This window comes from Rhineura floridana, chromosome 3, assembly GCF_030035675.1.
Source record: "Rhineura floridana isolate rRhiFlo1 chromosome 3, rRhiFlo1.hap2, whole genome shotgun sequence".
Taxonomy (NCBI): Eukaryota; Metazoa; Chordata; class Lepidosauria; order Squamata; family Rhineuridae; genus Rhineura; species Rhineura floridana.
Genome location: NC_084482.1, coordinates 182475752 through 182487153, shown reverse-complemented (window position 1 = coordinate 182487153; position 11402 = coordinate 182475752).

The window sequence follows — 11402 nt, the reverse complement described above, 5'->3', positions numbered from 1 at the left end:
TTTTTGCTTTGTGAAACCCAGCGAGGTTTAAAAGCTTGCTGTTACCAAATGGAATTTCTGCCTGCCAAGGTTGAACAAATTTTAAGAATGGAGATGAGTGCATTACAAAAACAAAGTAAAGTACAAGAACCAGTCATCATCATATTAAAAAAATACAACATTATACATTAAAAGGCCTGGGAAAATAAGAAAATGTAATATTGGCTACCAAGCAAACTTATCTGGAGAGGAAGATCTATAAAGAGGGTGTCACAACTAAGAAGGCACCCTCTCTGGTCACTACTTGCTTCACCTTGTCATTTCGTAGTAATATTGTGAATTTACAGTGTAGCTTTTTAAAACTTAGAATTCTGAACCCAGGAATAGATGTTGCAGTAGGTCAGTTTGAACAGTCATTTGAGACTTCATAAACCCATGTTTTATGAACCTGGGAATGAGCATCCATTTTTAGAAAAATGTTAATCTTTATTAAGTTAAAATCAGTACAATGTCCAATTCGTTTTTACCTTCATTTATCACAGCAGGGGAACTGGCTCTGAGGCTGCCATGCCGCATGGGCGCCCTCTCGGCAGCGGCTGCTAGCCTCAGCTGGTTCCCCTGCTCCGGAAAGGAGCAGCGTGGCGCCGATGGGCGGGAGCGGCCGCGATGGGGCTGAGGAGTCTGTGCATGCGGTCGTTCTGAATCCGGTTGCGGGAAGAAGGCCGCTGGTGGAAGGAGCCGGTTTGAGGCCGGGTCGTTTGTAGGCCGTCGCGCAGAGGGAGAGAGAGAGGGGGGGAGAGAGATTTGTCTTAAGTCTGCTATACTTAGTGACGCTTGAGTCTCCTGTATTTAGTGAGCGGCCTGCCAGCCTCAGCCGGTTCCCCTGCTCCGGAAAGGAGCAGCGTGGCGCCGATGGGCGGGAGCGGCCGCGATGGGGTTGAGGAGTCTGTGTGTGCGGTCGTTCTGAATCCGGTTGCGGGAAGAAGGCCGCTGGTGGAAGGAGCTGGTGGTTTGAGGCCGGGTCGTTTGTAGGCTGTCGTGCAGAGGGAGAGAGAGAGAGAGGGAGAGAGAGATTTGTCTTGAGTCTGCTATATTTAGTGAAGCTAGAGTCTGCTGTATTTAGTGAGCGGCCTGCCAGCCTCAGCCAGTTCCCCTGCTCCGGAAAGGACGGCCGGCCACTTCACTAAATACAGCAGACTCAAGCTTCACTAAATACAGCAGACTCAAGACAAATCTCTCTCTCTCTCCCCCCCCTCTGCGCGACGGCCTACAAACGACCCGGCCTCAAACCGGCTCCTTCCACCAGCGCCGCAGCCTTCTTCCCCCAACCGGATTCGGAACGACCGCATGCACAGACTCCTCAGCCCCATCGCGGCCGCTCCCGCCCATCGGCGCCACACTGCTCCTTTCCGGAGTAGGGGAACCGGCTGAGGCTGGCAGGCCGCTCACTAAATACAGCAGACTCAAGCTTCACTAAATATAGCAGACTCAAGACAAATCTCTCTCCCCCCCCTCTCTCTCCCTCTGCGCAACGGCCTACAAACGACCCAGCCTCAAACCGGCTCCTTCCACCAGTGGCCTTCTTCCCCCAACCGGATTCGGAACAACCGCACGCACAGACTCGTCAGCCCCATCGCGGCCGCTCCCACCCATCGGCACCACGCGGCTACGGCCTCCACTCACCACCCTCACTTCTGTGGCTGGCGGGAGCGTCCAGGCTCTGCTGCACAGGGGGGGCCGCGGCGGTAACTCAACTCCTCCTCTTCTCTCTCTGCAGTCCCTCCCTCAATTACAAAGGGCGGGGTGGGAAGGCGGCCAGCCACAGCCTTCATGCATGCATGTGTCAATCACGCATGCGTGGCTGAGTGGCACGCTCAAAAGCCGGAGATTAGCCTTTTTAAAGGAACTATGGCCGGAGGCCGGAGATGGCCCCCTTTTGCTGGAGACTCTGGCAGAAAACCGGAGACCTGGCAACCCTACTACCGGGCCCAATTCAAGGTGTTAGTACTAGCATAAAAAGCCCTAAATGTCTTGTGGGTTGGGACCCAAGTATCTAAAAGAGTGCCTTCCCCAGCATCAATAATCTCAGACCCTATGATTGGCAGGAGAGGTCTTGTTGATGATAGCACCACTGAATGCAGCCCGGTTGGCACTGACCCATGGCAGGGCTATTCAGTGGTGGGTCCCCAGTGAACTGCATCTGTCTCCATCACTATTGAGTTTCAGGAGGAATTTGAAGGATGGGATACAAATTATTATTATTATTATTATTATTATTATTATTATTATTATTATTAAGCAACACCTGAAGGGCCCCATCTTCCCCAGACATATGGTGGTTAGAATGTTGGACGCTAATCCAGGCTCAGATTTGCCCATAGATATAAAACTCACCGGGTGGCCCTGGGTCAGCCACTTTCTCTCAATCTAGTCTACCTTGCAAAAATATTGTGAGAATAAAATGTGAGGGAGACATGTATTGAGCTCATTAGAGGGCCAAAGTGTGACAATAGGAATATAAGGCTCATTTCCTTAAACAGCATCAATTCTGTTTTCCAATTTAAAAAGTTGTAGGAGATTTCCATCTCATCGACATGTGTCATGAATAATTGCTTCCATTAAAATTAGGAATAGTTTCTTATGCTAATTCTAATTTATGGGCCTATTGGTTATCCCTATTAATCATTGCGTCTGTTTCTTCTTTATGCTTTCTGATCACACTGCTCAATATTGTTGTATAGTTTCATTTTCTGAATTCCTTTTTAAACATTAGATCCCTTCTTTTTAAACATTAGATCCCATTATAAATGGTTGTTAATTAGTCATTAAAGAGTCAAAGAAGTTAGTACCCTAATTCATTTTAATTTGCCAGTCAAATAAATGTCTTTGAAAATTAAGCCATGTTGGAGTTGACTGCAATTTTTCAGGTATATTTAAGTGTTTATCACAGGAAGGTTTACCATAAAGAAAGCTTTCTCCCATATGATACCCAGAATTCTGTAAACTGGGGTGAGGAACCTGTGGCCTTCAAGATGATGCTGGACTACATCTCCCGTCATCATTGATCACTGGCTATTTTTGCTGAGATTAATGGGAGCTAAAGTCCAATGCATGTGGCGGAATACAGGTTTCCCACCCCCTTGACTTGTTGAATTTAGATGTGGCACACACACCCTTGACTGACACACAAATAAGACTGCTTGGGGAATTGCACAGATGGTCTGCTCCAAGTCTGCCTACAGTCCTCAAAACAACTCAGATCATCAGGATTTTAGAAAACTTTAGGAATATTAGCTTGAATGAACTGATTAATAACATTTAGTTTCTAGGTGTTTAAAGAATTGCAGTGTTTATAGTTGCTGAACTATGGAGGTTTCATCATATCCGTCCAGAGTTTCTGGACTTAAGAAATCACAGCATCATAATCAAAGCATATAGAATATGACCCTCTAGAAATGTTCACAAGAGCCCCCTCCATGCACATAGCCAATACATCGAGGGTGCAGTGGGATGCACCCTCTGGCCCTGCCCCCTTATGTTCATACATTGAGTGGAACACATGCGGGGGAGGGGTGAAGCACAAACAGCTATATGTACAGGCTGTCCTTGAGAATGGGAAACCCGTGAGATCTGTGGTGGTCTGGAGAGCCTATGGCAGGGCTGGGGAATCAGTGGCCCTTCAGATATTGTTGGAATTCAGCTCCCATTAGCCCCAGCCAGCATTGCCAGTGGTCAGGGATGATGGGAGTTGTAGTCTAGTAACATCTGGTAAGCTACAGGTCCCCCCCCCCCGTAAAGGGCTGGATGTGGCCCTAGGTTTCCAGTTACCTATTCTGTTTATTATTTTAACTCTTGACTGCATGAGACTTTTGTGTCAAATACCCTTTTCTAAAAAACAAACTAAAATGCCAACTTTAGACCTGTTTCATGGTTGCCTTCCCCCTGAAAAGTACATTGCGGCCAATTTATTAAATTTATGGAAATATTAATCTGCCATCAGACTTTGGCACCTTTATCCTTCTTCTCTGTCCATGCTCTTGATAAGGCGTCCTTGGTTTTTATTACTTCACACAAGATCACAATCTGGAGGAGCATCACTTAAGAAGGAGCTGATGTTAAGCATCCCCAAATTATGCACATGAAGCAGAACACTTTATTCTAAAGAATCAGTATCAAGAAAATCATTACACTGTCACAGTTTCCTACAAGTCAATAACTGGAGATGATTGTGGGGGAGGGGGAGGCACAGAGATTTAATGGGCCAGCAGGGTTGCACAAATCGTGACTGGGTTTGGTACCCCATTATCATATAGCAGCCAGCTGTGAATTCCACTACTTTGTTGCCTGCAAGAGTTAGATAATTTCAAGGCAAATCTGACCTTACAACCAGAACGAAGTAAATGTTGCAAATGGACTCAGTGGGATTTACTTCAGAGTTAACATGTATAATATTGCAGTGGAGCAGAGCAATCCTAACTGGGGCCAGGGGTGATTGAAGTGGTGGATCCATAGCTACATCCAAAGCCATGCTGGCTCCTCCTGGTCAGGATGGAAGGTATAGAAGGGCGGGGGGTTGTCTATTTTTCCTTTGGCAGTTTCAGGGCTGCATTAGGCCCCTTGGGGATCAACACCTGGTGCCCCATGCCCACTCTGCTTCCAAACAACCTGTTTTAGTGCTTTCCACTTGGTAGACAGATGTGTTGGCTGTAGCTTCCCACCAGCTTGGGCAGAGGTCAGGCTTCCAACATAGCAGATCCTCCGCCAGCAGCACTCAGCCTGCTCTAGAAGCTGGTGGAGAGGTGACTGCATTGCATCTTAATCTGCCCCTCAGCTGTCAACACCAGGGAGTTAGACCTGCAGGCTGACAGAGCAACCCCCCCTTGTTATTTTTTTGGGAGGACTCCCCTATTGGTACCAATGGGAGATTTTTCCCAAAGCAAGTATGAGTTTCAGAAGAGGGATTCTATTCAGGATTGCAACAGGAAAGGTTTAAATTCTCTCTCCCTGCTTACAGTGATCCAGTTCGTTATCAGCCCTCCCACTCCAGCTGATACAATTTGCATTTTCAAAAACTCTGCAGTTAGTTTTTCCATGTATATATGCATTCTTTTTTTTCTGGCATCTGTATGCCGCCCCATAATGTAAAGTTCTCTGTACAGCCTTACAAAGATGCAGTCACATTTAATGTTATGTCTAGTTTGGCCCTAAGCCACAAAGAAACAGATGCAGAATTGTTCAACTGACCAGTCTAGCTCTGTCTGTGAACCTTTTAAAGAAGATTGTTCTCTGGTTGCATTACGATCTGCTTGAAACAGAAAAAAAAAGTACAAGAAAGGTACTGACTTGCAGATACTATGGAAATCCTGCCAGTTCCTGCTCCTAGAAGATTTACAACCTGATCTTATACATATATATTTGAGAGATGGGATGCATCATATTGTTGATTAATCAGACAGATTAATGAATTAAACACTTGTTGGTCATTTAATTGGTTGTCACCAGTTAATTGACCAGACCAGCATTTTAAAAAAGCAAAACCGGTATTTAAGAAAACTGTAGGTGTCAGCCATTATCTTAGAAAATGGCTCTTCTAAGATGGCGCCTGCTGTGAGATGCATCATCTAAAAGATCTTTCACTAACTTTGGACTATAATTCTCATCAGTGGCTGATGGTGTAGTGTAAAACATCTGGAGGAACAGGGATGGTGGGACTGTGGTGGATAGGGATGTGCAAGAAATTTGATTCAGTTAACTTTTCAAGCCAAATCTATCAAATTTGCACTTTCCAAAACAATATGAGAACTGAAACACAGCTAGCCTTTGAAATTCACACTTATTCAAATTTTGCTATGCAGTTTGCCAACCAAATAATGTTTACAAAAATGCATATATTAGAGGGAAAATGTGCATAGCAATGAATATATGAGTAAATATAATATACAGAAATGCATTATATGACAAGAAATTGCTTGTAAAAACTGCCTACAAAATGTGTTTATTAGGAGAAATTTGCACTAAAATGCTGGGGATTTAAAAAAGAATATTTTCAACAACCAGAAATACATAACAATAAACCAATGCTGGAGAATTTTCATGAGGATTTTTTTTTTTAAAAAATCACAAATTGCTGCAGAAATGTGGAAACTGAATTTAAGATTTGAAAAATGAGAAACTGAGAGAACTGAAATGGACAGATTTCTCCATCCCTAGACAGGGGTAAACTACAGCTGGGGGAAGCTATGTGCTTGAAACTGGGGGCAGCAGCAGGATGTGGAAGCGGGGGGGCAGCATGGGAATGGAGCTGATTGCAATGTGCATGTTCACTCAACACTTCACATGCACACCGTGTCACATGCAGCATGTTTGGTACCAAGTAGCAAAAGAGTGTGTGTATGTGTGTGTGTGCAAGTTTCTTAGGTACCACTTCTGTAATAATGTTTTATGTGTGTGAACAAATGAAAGGATATAATTACTAAATCCAGTTAAAAATGGGGTAGAGATTGTTGAGTGCCACCCCAATCTCCAAGCGGTGAGAGATTTCCAGGGGTCCCTGTGCTCGCCCAGGGTTTGGTTTCCTTGGAAAGAAGGTCAGCAGAGACGGTGGTGCCTTTGTGAAATATGGTTTATTTATCTACACACATTCCAACCTCAGCCTAGGATGGAGGGGTTCAAGGCATCAGCAGTCCAACAGATCTTGCATTTTCCATCAGGCTTACAGGAGGCACTCCAAAGCCATGGTGCAGAGAGCCAGCCTCTCTGCCTGCCTGCAGTCCCCAGCCTTTTCTGAGACTCAACTCAAAACACAAACCTCTCCTAGGCCCCAGGAGGGGAAGGGGAGGCTCTCCTGAAGAGTTTCAATAACAATAGGATCTCCGAGGCCCATTCACCAGTTAATGGGCACTTGATAGACACATTAACCAGCCTGGCCACTCTATTAGATTACAAAAGAAACCCATCTGACCAGCAGAGCGGGTTTCTCACCTCCAGGCGCAAGGCTCCAAATCAGAGGCTGGAAGGGAACTCATAGAAATCATCCATCTCAACCCCAAACCCATAACAATATTTATTCAGTTAGACTTTCTCCAGACCTGTTCTCTTCTTTCCTAAGGCTGGATCCTATGTACATGAACATCTTCCAAATGTTCATGTACATGTTCCAAAGGGTCCCCCAACCCTTTGGAGCAGATTTTGAGGGGGGGCTGCAGAGTAGAAGAGTCAAGGGGATGTTTGGTGTGCAAACAATGACCAACTAGCCTAGACCTTATGAAAGCCCACAAGCAGGATATGAGTGCCCTCTCTCCATCCAACTGCCTTTTCCAAGTTGTTGGCCATCACTACCTGTGGGAGAAAATTCCATAGTTTAACTATGCACCATGGGAAGAAGAAGGTCCGTTTATATGTCCTGAATCTCCCAGCAATCAGCTTCATTGGATGACTCCAGGTTCTATGTATGTATGTATGTATTTAGCAGAATGTATATACCATTTACCATTTATATACAATTTAGCAGGCATAAAAAACAATACAACGAATGCACCTTCATAATATCAAGGAGTAGGGAATTCCAAAGAATCTTGTGCTGCTCCACAATCAGGATAAATCACAACTGCTAGACCCAAGGGGAAATTTGAGAGACTGGGTGGAATTTGGATGTATGTGTAACTTGTCCCTGTTAACTACTTAGTTGTTGTTATGGGCCTTCAAGTCGATTACAACTTATGGCGACCCTATGAATCAGTGACTTCCAAGAGTATCTGTCACGAACCACTCTGTTCAGATCTTGTAAGTTCAGGTCTGTGGCTTCCTTTATGGGATCAATCCATCTCTTGTTCAGCCTTCCTCTTTTTCTACTTCCTTCTGTTTTTCCCATCATTATTGTCTTTTCTAGTGAATCATGTCTTCTCATGATGTGTTCAAAGTATGATAACCTCAGTTTCATCATTTTAGCTTCTAGTGACAGTTCTGGTTTAATTTCACACCTTAACGTGGTGAGGGGGTTTGAGTGTGTTGAAGAAGCTGACAGCAGTGTCGTCAGGAGTCTAGACCAAGAGGCTAGACTCCTAGCAGGGGTACCCAAGATGGAATGGTCAAAGCTGAGACACCAGACTAAGATGTATCCAAACTCAGAGGAAGGCAATGGTAAACCACCTCTGAATACCTCTTACCACAAAAACCCTATGAACAGAGTATCCAAAATGCAACTGCTTAGAGATTACTGTAATTATATATAAATTGTCGAAACCATGATGATGATGATGATGATCAGGACACCCCCACAATTTCAACTCCTACCAGTTTTACATCATTATTATTGCAGCTCAACAATAACATTTCTTAGATTTGTGGCAAACAATTCATTCCAGTTTGTCTGTGTGTAAATGCTCTGGTTGTTGACTAACACATATAATTTTGAAAGTATTCATACTTCGATACAGCTCAGGCCACCCCTGTGGCTGAGCATGCTCAAGTGACTAGTGCATGCTCAGTTGCAGTTTTTGAAGCTGCTTACTTTAACATAGCCATCACTCCCTCTCCAAAATCTGCTACCTGGCATAAAGTACAAGGGAGGGGGTGAAAGGCATAGGGCTTGCAGGAACCAAGGTTTTCCTGGGCTCCCTAAAAGAGGTGCTGACAATGAAAGTATACTGATAAAAGGAGAAAGTTTTGCTCAGTTGTCCCGAATGACTCCTGACAAGTCTAAGACGAGAGAAGTTGAAGGTGGGGTAGATATTTCATACAGCATGTCAGAAGCTTCACATTACTTTCACTTTAGGCGAATTCACACGAGAGCTAAACTTCACAATAAAGACGCAGCTTTTGCCATTGTGATAGATTTGTAAGGTTCACACTTCCTGTCTTCAAATCTGCTGTTTTCCTTTCACACAAGTAGGCGTTCCTCTGGAAAGGTTTAGTATCACTGTTTCTTTGTGGCCCCGCCCCTAATTTTACATGCTTACTCCCTCCAGAGTACAGATATTGCTAATGGAGAAGGGGAGGGTTTTTTCAGTTTCATTGTTTCTTGTCAATTGCACACCTCTGGAGAGCATGGGGGTACAACTGACACGAAACTGTATGAGATTGAATAGAGGGGGGAGTGAGTGGAAGGCAGCTTGTGCAGGTGGCAGAGAAAGAGGGAGCTGGCGATGGGGCATGAGAGAGCCCACCCACTAAAAAAACAACAAGGCAAAGCACCAACACAGAGGAATGAAGTGAACCTGAGACAAATTTTCCTTTCCTGTTCGCATTAAAATTGGATTGGTTTGATATGGGAAAAGCATGTGATAGCTGCTGATTGCCTGCAATGTCATGTGAACCATGCAAATTAAACAGGGATGCCAGTAGCACCAATCTCACAGTAAGTCACCATGTGAACCAGCCCTTTGCTTCTTGAAGCAAAATTAAACACATTTAGTATCAAAACTTGCATCTCCAGAAATGTTGGCCCTCTAAGCAAAGGCTGCAAAAACTGTCCAATTTTATGCTCCTAATTTTCATTGAACAAAAAGCAGTAAATAGCCATGGAATCCAGCCAGAGATTGCCTACTTCCTACTGACTGTTTGTTTTGTTTTTAAACCAAGAGAAAATACTAAACTTCCTTCTGCTGACTAACTGAAAAAATCTTAACAGAGTGGCTGGCTTTATTGTTATTATTATTATAACTGAAAAGAGAATCTGTTCCAAAGTATCTAAATGTGTTTTACCTGATTTATATGCAATATAATTCCATCCCTGTCGTTTCTTTTTCTACTGAAGAGCATCTTAGCATCTAATTCTTTGGCTAACTTGAAAATACTGCATTTGTCATAATACAACCATTTAATGTAAAGTAGATAAGAAGTCTATATCAATAGGGGTAGGTGCTGTGGCTTAATAGAAGAACATCTGTTTTGCATGCAGAAAGTCACAGGTTCAGTCCTTGGAATCTCCAGTTAGGCTTGGGAGAGACCCCTGTCTAAAATCCTGGAGAGCCATTACCAGTCAGCATAGACAATACTGACAAAACTGGCAAGAGTGGCTCCCTTCTCGTGAATGCACAGGATCAAAGGTTCTTACCTTTCTCCCTTTTATTTGTATCTATTCAGAGTCCTTATATGTTAGACTCACCTAAGCTTCCAGGTTTCCAACAGTAGTTGTCTGAATAGACTGTTTAATGGCTGGAGCCTGGGGATGGGGAGAGAAAGAGTGGGCTCAAACTCTGGGAAATTGCTGGGGGCTCCTAGGAGGTGCTGGAGGGGCACCAGCCTGGTTGCCCTTAACAGCCTCCTCTGCTGCTAAGTAAGGATGATGTTATGCTTCAGTGGATTCCACCCTACACACCAAATCAGATTAACTGCTAACTTTCCAGCCAAGCCTTCAAGCAATGATTGATTAAACAGCAAGAAAGTCTAATTAATTCACTAGATTTCCTCTGAATCCCCAGTGACAATTTGAAGGAGCTAACACTCTTTGAGATTTTTCAATATTAGTGTGTATGTTGAGAGGAGAGAGGAAGAGAGACCATGAATTGTACAACAGGATGCTGGACTAGATGGGTTATTGGTCTGATCCAGTGAGGCTTGCCTGATGCTCTTGCCTCTGACAACAAAATGCAATGCAGTGTCCCTGTTTCTTATTTATTTCTTATTTATTTATTAGATTTATATCCCGCTCTTTCTCCCAGTAGGAGCCTGGGGGGGGGGGCAAACAAAAGCACTAAAAAGAGACAAAACAACCATTAAAAACATTAAAACAAAATATCTTTAATAACATTTTAACAAAGCTTTAAAAAAGTTTTTTTTAAAAAAGGTTTAAAAACATATTAAAAAGCAATTCCAACACAGATGCAGACTCGGATAAGGTCTCTACTTAAAAGGCTTGTTCAGACAGGAAGGTCTTCAGTAGGCACCGAAAATATATGGCGCCTGTCTAATATTTATGGGGAGGGAATTCCAAAGGGTAGGTGCCACTACACTAAAGGTCTGCTTTCTTTGTTATGCAGAACGGACCTCCTGATAAGATGTTATCTGCAGGAGGCCCTCACGTGCAGAGTGCAGTGATCAACTGGGTATATAAGGGATAAGACACTATTGGAGGTTGCTGATTCATAGGGTCACCATAAATCGTAATCAACTTGAAGGCACATAGCAAACAACAAAAATATTAGACAGGGACCATCTCTGTTATCTTTTTGGCACTTACTGAAGACCTTCCTCTTTCAACAAGCCTTTTAAGTAGAGGCCTTATCCCAGTCTGCATCTGAGCTGGAATTGCTCTTTAAGATGTTTTTAAAGTTTTAAAAGAAGATATTTTTAAAGATGTTTTATTTTAATATGTTTTTAAAGATGTTTTATTTTAATATGTTTTTAAAGATGTTTTGTTGTAATATATTTTAATGTCTGTTTTTTATGCTTTATATTGTTTTTAGTATTTTTGTTTGCCACCC